General features: G+C 33.5%; 1 non-coding gene across 1 annotated transcript; it reads right to left on the bottom strand.

Moving 5' to 3' along the window:
• Nucleotides 1-4,575: 4,575 nt before the first annotated feature.
• On the bottom strand, nt 4,576-4,642 carry Smp_tRNA_01068_Gln_TTG.1.1. The gene has a single exon. It is a non-coding gene (tRNA).
• Nucleotides 4,643-13,887: the final 9,245 nt, after the last annotated feature.

Here is a 13,887-nt window from a genome sequence, read left to right as displayed (position 1 = left end):
ATCAATTCATCTCAGAAGGGTAATTAGTGTTATTATCGTCTAGTAAATTCTAATAATCAGAGTTTTAAAATAAAATAAAAAATGATCATTTGTCAAAACAACTAGATGTTATGACCTTGTATCCATGGCGCAAAAATATATTCACATAATCGTAAATAAACAGTCGATGGAAATTTTTATTTCAGTCAAATGAGCACTTGAATGATTCCCTTGTTATCTGTAAGTATGTGTAACAGTTTTCGTGTACTTAAACAATTACATTAATAAAACAAGCTCACTTTTGATTCTTTCAGAAATTTTCGTAAAACGTAAATTACAAGAGAACAAACTCTTTGAGTTCAGTTTACTCTACTTTGTTCTAAATAACAAGCAAGTGAATATTTCGGTGACCACGAAGATTAGTCACTTCGAAAGGATACGCTAATCTTTATTTCTGACTTTAACATTCACTGATATAAAATTCATCTCCGTTATCCTTCAGAAAAGTCAGTAGTGATTAATTAAAGTTTATTCATACCTTGTAAATGATTATGAGTTTCACATGAATTTGAAAACATGCTGTTTTCAAAAACACATACAACTTCTCAAGTCCGAATAATTAACAACTTTTGAATTGTTTGAATCAACTCCAGAAACCTCATATAATATTTCACCATATTTGAAACCAGTTTAGGAAAACTAAGCAATCTGTCATTAGTAAAGATTTATATAGTCTGGAGCTTTAAATATTGAATCATTATATAAATACTTTTAACACAGAAACGACATGAGACCAGGATGTAATTACTAATAAATCAATTCAGATTAACTTGAATAATTGAATGTCAACTAACATCATTTCAAAAAACATTGTGAAGTCAGTCTTTTAACTAAAATGCGTTTTTTCAGCGAGTTAGTTTTCTACGGGATAAGGTCGCTAACCCCATGCCCAACTCTCCTCTTTTATCCAGGCTTAGGATCGGCAGTAGCTCCCGGAGGGGCTACAGGCGGAGTTTTTAACTAAAATCATTTATGTAAAACAAACAAAAAAATTAAATGGATTTAATATTTAGATTGTGCTTAGAGTTTAATGAGTGATAATGCACGTTTGTTTCTTGAAAGTTTACATCAAAGTGATTAGGTAATTGTTTCTTTTTCTAATTTATCTGTTTAGGACAACACATTTAAATTGACAAATATATTGTCAAGCTAATATGTGGTGGACATTTAAACCCCTTTTTCTACATTATTAAACAATGGTTTTAACGATAAGTTTAAAGAAGTCATTTTAAATGATTTTTTCAAATGCTTAATTAGATTTGTTTCTAGTTAAATGTCTTTTTCTACCATCTTATTTCTACATTCACAATTACCCCTTTTGATAGTTTATTATATTCAGTTATTGTAAAGTTTACAATAATTGTACAATTAAGAAGGCTCAGTAATTCAATCATGATGAATTCTATTGTCACACTTCAAAATACCGTGTCGTTCATCAGTGAACTGAGAATTTTACTATTGTCAAAAGGGAATAAACTCTAATAATCTGAATATATAACTGTGTAGAATGAAGTAAAACAGTATTCTAAGTATAGGTTTCAGAAGTGTACCATAGATTTAGCATTGTTTATCGTGTAATTTAGGGTATCTATTGGATTCGTTAATGACATGTTTTTGGCATACTTAAAGTGTACATTTTTAGCATATCCAAATTTTCATAAACAATTCCTGTTTCATGAAGTAATCAAATAATTTTTTTATAACCAGCATTATTACCACAAAGGCTATGTGTTACACATAAATATTATTATCAGTATGTTTTGTTTCAGAAAAAAGAAACAAGAAAATCTCGATGATAATGACTATAAAGCAACTCGGAAGGGGTTTTGTGGAGATTTAGTATTTTCTTAGTTGAAAACATGAGTCAATTGAAGCTAGACAGTGATCATGGGTGAGCACTGCTGAGGAGTCCCACGATAGGACGAAACGGCCGTCCAGTACTTCCAGGTTTTCCATGGTGGTCTAGTTTTAATTGACTCATGCTTTCAACTATGAAAGTATTAAGCAACTGTTAAATAAGTTATCATTACAATAACCTCCATATTTTTCTGTTCATTATGAGTTATTGGTGAATTTCATTTATTTCCTAAATGAATAGGATCCTAAGTAGGCATAACATGTATAACACAATAATAAACATAAAATTCAAATTGGATGAAAGCTATCGAAATATAATGAACAGATATTTGCTCTTATACCATTTATGTTAAATTATTAATGGAGATAGTGATGTTTAGAGGCATAAGGCTGTGTCATGAATGTTATTTTAGTTAGTAGATTGTTTATAGTATAGAGAGCATAAAGTAAATCTTACAATCCGGCTTTATGGATTCCTTAAATGAGTGATACAACCTATACTATGAGGTATTGGGTGCTGATCACAATGTGAACATCAGAATTGGGATGTAGATTCATCCGACAGACCAGTCATAAATAGGATAAAATGGGCGTCTAGTAATCCAGTGTTAACTACAATTCGGATTTATCATATAATCATTTTTGAATAATTAAGATTCCCATTTTTCATATAAATATTCATGTATATTAGGGTAAAGCCTGATGACGATCTAATTGAAAACATGTGTTGTTATAATCATTTTTGATTAAAACACTTTTTATCATGTTTTTTATATGTATGTATGTATGTATATGAGTCTCCTCTTAATGAAGAAATACAGTTTTGTTGGTCGAATTTTATACATTTTGATATCCATTTATTTGTTAAGGTTGTGTTTGGAGTTTAATTTTAATGAGTAACAGTAGCAGAGCAATTCTTCCACGATCTAATGGCGGCCTGATTGAACATCTGGAATACCTGTTTCTGCTATCAAGATATTTCAACAAGTTATCTAATTTTTTTTGTTTTAATACATCATTATTGCTATTAATCGCATAGCCAACTCAGGTACATTCCTGAAAAGAGTGCAACCTTTCGTTTTTTTAAGTTACAAAAGGACCAATCAGAGGTTTTGTGATTTCTAGCAATATTCATCGAAAAGAATGTATATTGTTTAAATGTCGGTTGACTTGACTGCTAACTTCTAACTGGCGACCACTCAATGTTTATCTTCAGGGTCGACCAAGAAGCAAGAAACGGAAAGTTGTTGAAAAATATTGTGCTGAGAATTATATGTTGTAATAAAAATATGATATTGAATAAAGCTAATAATAATAGTAATAAAAAGATCTAGACAATTGATTACAAATCCAAAAAGATACTCTACCCTATTTTCAAGGGTGAGTGGTGGACGAGAACTTAGGTGAAGAAAACTAATTTACTGTTCAGTGGTAAATTACAAAGTGACTATGTAAAATATGAAAATCATGCATTAAATACATTATTTGGACATCCTCCTTCAGTTTTCCTTTACATACTTCATAATTCACTCAATTATGTTGTCATTACAGTTACTTTTTGTTTTCCCTCCTGTTCTCTTCAATTCAGCCTTCTGATGGCAAGCATTCAGCTTCAGATAGCTTCTACATACTACTTATATCTGTTAGCATAAGCAGCATATAACACAACTGTAGTAATGACAATGACATATATTGAAGGTAATCTCCCCAAGAAAATTTAATGTTTAAAAGGTATAGGTTGTAATGTAGTGTTTGTTTATGTTATAATATTATCGGTACACATAATTCCGATGCAAGAAAAGAAATAAAATTATTTATTAGCTTACTCATTACCAATGGTTTTTGACATCTGGTTTTTTTCAAATGTTTGGTTTCATGTCACTAGTATTTTCAATGACAGAATAGTTAAGCAGTCAATTCATATTGTTTAGCCGTGATAGTATTACTGTAGTGAACAAGAACACCAGTGAGGACAATCAAATGTATTTGACATGAAAATTATAGACTATCTCACTGAAATCTGACAACCATACAGTAAACAGTTAATTTGCAATCAATTGTCTCAATCTTGACCATTCCTTCTGCAAATATCAATCTATAGTCTCCGATTATTATTGTTCATGCATTTTCATACCGATTGCGTTTCGTTCCCGTTCTCTCCTTATCGATCTTCTATTGAAATACATTCAATGCCCGACAATCGTTATATACTACTTGTGTGGATATAAGTAACCCACACCACAGTGAAACTATTACTGGTAGTAAGAATAGTATTGTTGTGAGGATTATTAGTAATTGTATAATGTATTTAATGCTGAAATGTTTCAAAGGGTTTCAATGAATGAAAACATTTTCCATTTGACATACAATAATTTAGTAAGATCCAATAACTATTTCCTCCGATCTGACTTGTGTCAATACTTCAGAATTCTTCTGTGTTGTATAGTATTTCTGCATATTGTCTTTTAACAACTGTAGTCTATTGATAAGTATCTTATTTGACATGATGAAAAGCTATAAACAAACCAAATTTATTTTTATATTAAATAAGGATTGTTATAACAATCAGTTACAGCATGATAAGCAAAGATGGATGGTGGCTAGCAGTGGAATCCAGGACGCGCGTTTCGTCCTATTTGGGACTCGTCAGCTGGGTGTACCTGCATCTCAGACTTGATGTTCACTCTGGGACTCGAACCCAGTACCTTTCGCTTCAAACGCCATCGCGTTATCCACTCGGCCACTGAGTCCTGATAGTCATTTGCTATATCGAGTCAATACGCACAGTATGCACATATGCCAATTAGAGACTGACCAGTTGCAGTCCTAACACATCGATGGGAAGATACAAACAAACAATACTAAGTGAATTTAATCAGTTACAACGTTTTCAAATTTAATTGCTATAGGAAATACCATACAAAAATTCATGTATCCAGGGAAAGAGAAATATTGTCAGTAGCATGAATTATGATAACACAGTTTATAATTTATTTAACATGAAATGTCTTAGTAATTAAAAGGCGTATATGGCAAACATAACAACATAAATTTTCAATTTTTATATACAATTCTATTGAAAAAAAACGAAAGAAGCTCATTTATTAATTAAAAGGAATGAAGCCGTTTCAGAGAAGAAAATTTTCTTCTCGATGATATCATTTTTTGAAACTGTACAACCGTATTTATAGGTAATTTTTACATGTAGAAGTGTTTGGTAGAATAGAGGAGTTTTACAAACTCATCAATTGGTGAACGGTTGCTCAACTTCGTGGATCAGTTGAATTTAGACATTAACACCGTCGGATGCCGGTCAGCTCAGTGGTCTATCGGTTAAGTGCTCCGGCGCGAAGCTGGTAGGTCCTGGGTTCGAATCTCGCGGGTGCGGGATCGTGGATGCGCATTGCTGAGGAGTCCCATAATAGGACGAAACGGCCTTCCAGTTCATCCAGGTTTTCCATGGTGGTCTAGCTTGAATTGACTCGTGGTTTCAACTATGAAAATACTGAAATATCCACAAAAACCCCTTCATCAATAATAGTCAAACTCATTCAAATGGAATTCAATGAAAATGAATTGGTGTTGCATAATATGGTCAAGATTTACTTCATTTTCATTGACGTCCATTTGAATAAGTTTGACTATCATTGATGTGTTTGTAAAACTCCAATATTTTACCAAAGACTTCTACATGTAAAAATTACCTATAAATACGATTGTACAGTTCAAAAAAATGATATCATCGATAAGAAAATTTCCTTCTTTCTAATGCCTTCACAGTTCCATTGATCAAGTTACTACGACGTTGCAAATTTACGTTTCCCGATTTGGGGTCACACTTTTCCTAATGTCTCCAGAATGAACTGGACAACACGATATTGGTCACAATGAGGTGATCATTTGGTGAACACTCCTACTAAAGGTCAGTCATCCTTAATTGGGATATTGAGTGGTACTGGTTCGAATTACATAGTGAAGATCAATTATTTTGAAAATGCTAATCCATCTGTCTAATGAGTGTCAACTGTAATTAGATCTGAGGTTACAAGTGCTTGTTGGTAGCTACCAGCTGCCAAACATCGATCATACTCTTTATAAAAAGAAACTCAAATGTTTTATTTCTATTTAACTGAACAACAAAAGTAGTAAAGATAAACGTGTTTATCCATAATTTACACTTCAAGACTCTACATAATATTTAAACAATTAAAACATAGTAGAGAAAATGAACAAAATAAGTGTTACCAACAGTTTCTAAGCGGAAACATTGTGGTAAATATCAAGTCAACTGTGTGGTGTTACATAGAATCGGTAGTTGGGAAAACAACCAGAGAGTGATTTTGCTTGATTTTCATCAACAGGAAAAAAAATTTCATCATTAAAGTTTACAAGTAATAACTTTTTGGACTTTAATTCTTGGGTGATTCTTCCTTTCGGCCTCTTATTAATGCACTGTGAATCATTTTATCATAGAAAAAAATAATGTATTTTGTAGTTGTTTATTTCAAAATCAATGATATAATTTTATTACTTATTTTTTTCTAACACTCATTAAAATACCAGTGGAAATTATCTACGTTGTCATAGTTTGGTACTCACTGTTCATTCCCCATATGATTGAATACAAAATATTTAAATCTTGCTTCATACCTTCAACCTTACCTACTTACTTACGCCTGTTACTCCCAATGGAGCATAGGCCACCGACCAGCATTCTCCAACCCACTCTGTCCTAGGCCTTCCTTTTTAGTTCCATTCAATTTTTGTTCATTCTTCTCATGTCTGTCTCCATTTCTCGGCGTAATGTGTTCTTTGGTCTTCCTCCTCTCCTTTGACCTTCAGGGCTTGCCTTGTGACTCAGTTGGGTGATTTCCCCAACGTGTGTCCTATCCACTTCCACCGCTTCATCCTAATTTCTTCCTCCTCTGAATTCTGGTTTGTTCTCTCCCGCAGTAGAATGTTGCTGATAGTATCTGTTCAACGGATCCGAAGTATCATGCGTAGACAACTGTTAATAAACACCTGCATCTTCTGGATGATGGCTTTCGTAGTTCTCCAAGTTTCCATCCGATACAGTATAACTGTCTTGACATTTGTATAGAAGATTCTGATCTTGGTGTTGGTTGACAATCTTACCTTCAACCACTTGATCAAAATTTAAAGAGGTTAAATTCTACAACTTCAGTTTAAACACCATATATTTTCAGATAAAAAAGTATTTACAAACCTGTTTTGATTAAAGTAATCAACTCCGAATAATCTAGTCCTACGTACCTTAGTATTAATGAAACACTCACTTGCATAAATAGCATTGTTTCAATATTTTACTTTAACAGTTGAATTCATGAGTTTTTCTAAGTTAGACCAACATGGAAAACCTGGAAGCACTGGAAGGCCGTTTCGCCCTAGTATGGAGCTTAGATCGACTAGTGAATTTAACTGTTAAGACACTACAATCTCCACAAATCCAAATACTAATATTTTATTACTTATTTTTATATTTATTTGTAACTAGCCATGTTCATGTCACAATTGTGTTAAAAATAAAGATTTTAGGGTGAGTACATGAAATCATTGTGATTCATATTAGTAATAATTTAGTTTGATCAGGTATATAGAAGATAAGTGGTGTGTATTGCTTTATGGAACAATTTGGAGATATTTCATCATAATATCGTCATAATCCTTTTTATGAAATTGTGGACGACTGGATAAATTATTTATTTTTTTACAAGTTCAAGGATATGAAAAGCCTAAATATGGATAATAATGGGTGTATTTTTGATTTTATTATAAGTGAATATCTCGTGTATGATCTAAAATGTATGATATAGTTCACCATTGATTTGTAGGCTTCCTTCTTAAATCCATTATTTTACTATTGAAATCATGATGAATATTATAGAACTGTCATGGAAAATAAAGACTGACTTCATAGTAGCTGATGGTTTAATTATTCAGAAAGGAGTCTCAAAGTGTATGGAACATAAGTTTGATAGATTATTAATGTCCTTGTTCCAATCACTAACTGATTCAGATTTATTCTATCACACAATATAATCAAGATATTTCTAGTTGTTAATCAACTAGATTTGTAGTAATTGATTGAATTCAAGCTTTAGTTGGAAATCCAATCTATCTATTTAACTTATATAAAAGTTTAGAAAACGACAAAGACAAGTTTATTGTTCATAGGCTTATATGAATAAGGTGACAATGGACAGAATACAGGATAGTGGGTTACAATGTTTCTCGGTACATGAAGTTAAAAGTGACATAATTTGATCTATATTGCTACTTATTTTTGATTTATTTTACTAAGAAATTGTTCTCGTCGAATTGATACACCCTAAGAAATAGTATCCTTTTCGGAAGTAGCAATTTATCATTCACTAGCTATGATCATTAATATTTATTTTCAATATAGTATTTCAAAGTCTTGAAATGTACATATTTCAATAAGTATTGAATTAGTTATGACAGTTTTATATTAAAGCGGATACTAAGCATGATTTCAAACAGAAAAATGTCGATGATTATGTTATGAAGAAATGAAACCCTGGTTCTTTAAATCCATAATTCACTTCTACATGTAAAACGACAAACTTGTTGGAATAAACACCATTAACAAAAATAAAGTTCAATCAAATGATTAAGAAAATGAAAATTGAAAAAGTCATCAAAAGCACACTATATAAAATACTTCGATGCCCAGTAAAAGAAATGGTAAATTCCTCAGCCGTGAGTACCCACGACTCGGCACGCGAGACTTGGGCCAAGGATCTATAATCTCGCGTGTAATTGCTTAACTTTTAGACCACTGATTCGGAAGGGTTGCAAGAGATCATGGGTCGATTGAAGTTAGACATTGGCATTGTTGCATTCCGACACAATAGTGTAGAGGTTAAGTGTTCGCGCGCAAAACTGAAGGTCCTGGTCTTGAGTACCACGTGCACTGCTGAGGAGACCCATACTAGGACGTGACCACTGTCCAGTACTTCTGGGTTCGCAATAGTGGTCTAGTTTATATTGACTAGCGATTTCAACTATGTAAGTACTCCAATCTCCACAGATTCCCATACCGATAACATGACGAATTAATAAATAGAAATGAATCGGTGATAATTGGTTTTAATTCAGCTTTTTACTGATCGAACAGCTTATGTAAAGAAAAATACCCCGGATATCGTAGGGTTAATGGATAAATATCATGAAGAGACTCAGAAAAGTGTGAGAATAATTTTTGAAGGTGAACTAAGCCTGATAGTATGAATGAATAAATCTAGGCTTTGGTGTTGAACTATACATATTATTGATTGGATGTCTAAAAAATAGTTATTTTAAACATTAGGACCACAAAAATGATTAAGAAATCGTCTCAAGGAAGCAAATGTTATAAAAATACAACTTGGAGAGAAAGTGTATCAGAACTTCATGTTATCATCAGAGGTATGCATTTCAAATAATCCGAACATCCATTTAGCTGTTGAAAAATATATGTATATATATATATTGCACTGATACGTTTTGTCGTCACATCGGACTATCTAAATTTGTCAAAAGAACCGGCCGTTTTGGAAGCCTAATAGATAATTAATTTACTTAATTTGAACGTTAGTAGACTACAGTTTTGACATTTACATTTTTATTTAGTTCGAGTGTAGAATAAATGTAGACCTCCAAACCTTATGGCTTCAATATCCAGAAAATTTATCACCTTGTTCATTGGAAAACTATTATTTACAGATCTAGTTGCAATAATGATTTATAAGGAAACGCTGAAGTCGAATAATTACACTGCACTACCATTTGAATAAAACACTGATCCGAATTCGATTTATTTAACACCAACTGGAATTCCAAATAATCCTCCCAGACATAGTCAATAAGATTTTATTTATTTATTAAGTTGTATAACAGTTTCCATTTTTATGATTTGATTGTAGTGGTAATGATAAAATTGTGGATGATTTGAGTATAGCAATAATATTTCAGTATCGAGTTGTGGAGATTATTGAGTTTCATTGCGGTCATGAACCAATCAATATTAGACCCTAATTGGGTTCGATTTCTGCGTGTGGGTTGGTGGATGCACACTTATGAGGAGTCCCATGCTAGGACGAAGTGGCCGTTCAATATTTCTAGGCTTTTAATTGTGGTATAACATTGATCAGTTCATGAGTTTAACAATATTCCATTAATTTATCTAGTTTAAACGACTATATACATACTTCCAATATGTGGCAAAGTAACTTGATATGTATCAAAAACCAACAAAATTTTAAGTTAACTTTTATTGTCTCTGCTGGTTTTACCTAAAATAAAGTCTACTTCTAACATAACAAACAGAGAAATTGTGAAGATTGTTTAGTTTGATTCTGGTTTTAACAGTGGACAGTCATCAGTAGAGAAACTCTTAACAGTATTAGTAGCACTACATAAATTTCTCATTCATGTTTATTTATCAATTTTATGTGAAGTCTATGTTAATGTCTTTAGGTAGATACATATGAGGAATGAGCTAGGAATATGGACCATTTGAATCAATTTAAGAAGTTTAATGTTATTGTAATCAAGTTGAATATGAAAGTTTTGGTTTTTATCACGCGTGGGGTCGCTAGAACACATTACTTAAGAGTCTCAAAACAGGCCAAAATAGCGGTTAAGAGTTCCTCTACTTTTAATGAGATTCCTGTGGGACCGAACAGTTGTAAAAACCAATGTGTTTATATAAATGAGTCCAGGAACCCACTCCTACCGCAATTCCTTCGAAGAGCAAAATAGTTGTGACTCAAAAGTAAAAAGTTAGTTGAGAGCAGGGAAGCTTGGGTGAGTTTAGCTGGTGAGAAGTCAGACTTATTTAAATTTCAATCTCTGAGATTATTTCAGACATAGGTTTCACATAAAGTATTCATAATTTTGTATAAATTTACCAGTTAAGCACATTTGTTTGTACCTGTTCCCAAAGAACACAATCTGCATTTATTATGATCACAATTGGATAGACGAAATTACAAACCACATGTTTAGATTAAACTGAATAATAAAGGCTCTCTGTTATCTTAAACTTCACTAAGGCTCATCAAAATCAAAAACTACTAGTCTTTAACGTACAAGAATTATTACATGGCTGTTAGCGTTTTTTTAGCGAGTTAGTTAGTCGCTAACCCCACGCTCAACCCTCCTCCTATACCCGGGCTTGGGACCGGCAGTAACTCTACAATTGAAAACGTATGGAACTCAAAACAACTGTCAACTAACTTCAAAGTGAGAATGTTCAATACGAACGTCAAGACATTCCTACTCTATGGAGCTGAAATGTGTAGAACTACTACATCCATCGACAAGAAGGTACAAGTATTTATAAACAGTTGTCTATGCAAAATACTCAACATTCGCTGGCCTAATACCATCAGTAACAGCCTTTTCTGGGAGAGGACAAACCAGTTTCCAATTGAAGAGGAAATTAGGAAAAGACGTCGGAAGTGGATAGGACATAATTGAGGAAATCGCTAATCTTCATCACGAGGCAAGCTCTAACTTGGAATCTGTAAGGAAAGAGGAAAAGAGGAATGCCAAAGAACACATTACGCCGGTAAATAGAAGCAGATATGAAAAGGATAAATGACAACTTGAAAGAACTAAAAAGGATTGTCAAGGACAAGGTTCAATGGAGAATATTGGTGTGCGGCTTATGCTCCTCCACGAGGAGTAACAGGAATAAGTAAATAAGTAATTGTTAGCATAAACTTCAACAACATCGAAATTGTAGGGAAATGTTTTTTTGAATAATTTATTCTGACTTATCTAACAACAGCATGAAATCACCTTGTGAGATTTCCCAGAACTTATGGCAGAATAGTATGAAATCCTAAGTAAATACATTGTTATCTCCAAATCTGATAACCTGAAATATTGTTATCTAAATTAATCACTTCTTATCAGTCATAAAAAAGGAGTAATTTTCTAAATGGAATACCCCCTTCATATTTTATTCTCATATTTTTTTCTAAACTAATAAATTCTGTTTTATTTTAGCACATTATTCTGGACTATTATGTTAACATGAAATAGTTATCAAGTGGTTCCTTCCCGGAATAGATTATCTAACTAAAATAAGTCCATGACGTGACACTGTAAGTTTAGATACATAATTGAATGGTTGAATACCTTAAAGAAATTATTTAATAATGAAGGTAATTTGTCTGTTTATTGTAGGTCAACTTAAAATGTGAATATTATCAAGTGTGAAGTAAATACGTGTTGAAAAAGTCAACAAGTGTTATATCAAATATATTCGTGATTCATCGGTTACTGAATTATGAATTTTTATAGCTTAAGTCACGGACTGATATTCACTGAACTATGAAAATTGTAAAATATCCACAAATACCACTAAAAATCATGAATTATTAATTGTTAATTACAATGAAATCATATCTCATTTTGGTTGTCAACTCTCACACGATCATCATATTAGTTATTATGGATATACATTAGGATTTAAGATACTGGAAGCTCAACTCCGTTTGTTGCCCTTCTAGAGTTACTGCCGGTCCCAAGTCTGGGTAAAGGAGGAGGATTGGGCATGGGGTTAGCGACCCCATCCCGTACAAAAAAAACCTTGCTAAACAACGTTGACCAGATTAAAAAAATTATACCATTTAAACTCTGTCCTCCGAGTTCAAGGAAGAATTATGACGCTTCACGATTAAAACCTAGATTCTTCGGAAGTCACTAGGCTGGTGCCACTTCTAACAATCAGAGCAACGATTAACATAGGTACACAGAATATCTGGACAATGCGGGAGACCGGGAGGACCAGTCACACAGCAACGGAAATAGGGAAATTCAGTTTGACAGTGCTCGGAATTAGCGAAACTCATTGGACTCAAGCTGGACAGCAAAGGCTAGATACGGGAGAGATGCTGTCATAATCTGGCCACGAAGAAGAAAATGCTCCATACACTCAGCGAGTTGCTCTAATGCTGTCCAGAGAAGCACGTAATATCATGGATCCAGAATCATCAAAACATCATTCAAAACAAAGAAGGAGGGGATCACAATGAATGTTATCCGATGTTATAAAACCACCAATGATAGCAACGACGGCAATAAAGATCAGTTGTACTCGAGGCTGCAATCAATCGTGGCTAAGTGCTCAAGAAAGTACCCCACAATTCTGATGGGAGATCTAAACGCCAAAGTTGGAGTAGACAACACCGGATATGAAGATATAATGGGACGACATGGACTGGGAGAGAGAAATGAAAATGGAGAAAGATTTGAAAATCTATGTGCATTCAACAATTTGGTTATAGGCGGCACAATATTTCCACACAAGCGCATACACAAAGCTACATGAATCTCATCGGACCACACCACAGAGAACCAGATAGATCACATCTGTATCAACAAAAAATTCCGAAGATCAATGGAAGATGTGAGAACCCGGAGAGGAGCTGACATAGCTTCAGATCACTACCTGGTTGTGGCCAAGATGAGACTGAAGCTAAAGAAAGACTGGACAACTGGGGAACAGCATTACAAAGGTTAAATACAGCTTTTCTTCGAGATACTAACAAGCTCCACGAATTCAAGATAACTCTCAACAACAGGCTCCAGGCCTTACAAGATCTACTGGATGAAAAAGAAACTACTTTGGAGGACAACTGAAAAGGGATAAAAGAAGCACTAACTTCAACGTGTCAGGAGGTTCTGGGTCGCAACAAGCATCACAATGAGAAATGGACAAGGTTGATCAAAGGAAGAACAAGAAGACAGCAATTAACAACAGTCGAACATGAGCAGAGAAAGTCAAGGCACAGGCAGAGTGCTCAGAAGCAAACAAGCAGGTGAAGAAGAGCATTAAAGCTGATAAACAGAAATACATGAGAGAACTAGCAATGATGGCGGAAAGAGCTCCAAGAGAAGGGAATATTAAACAATTATATGATACAAAGAAGAAACCAGCAGGTAAGTGTAGTTAAC

The sequence above is a fragment of the Schistosoma mansoni genome (assembly GCF_000237925.1).
Source record: "Schistosoma mansoni, WGS project CABG00000000 data, chromosome 5 unplaced supercontig 0195, strain Puerto Rico, whole genome shotgun sequence".
Lineage (NCBI taxonomy): Eukaryota > Metazoa > Platyhelminthes > Trematoda > Strigeidida > Schistosomatidae > Schistosoma > Schistosoma mansoni.
Note: the sequence above shows the minus strand (reverse complement) of the source record. Positions and strands in the feature narration are given on the sequence as shown.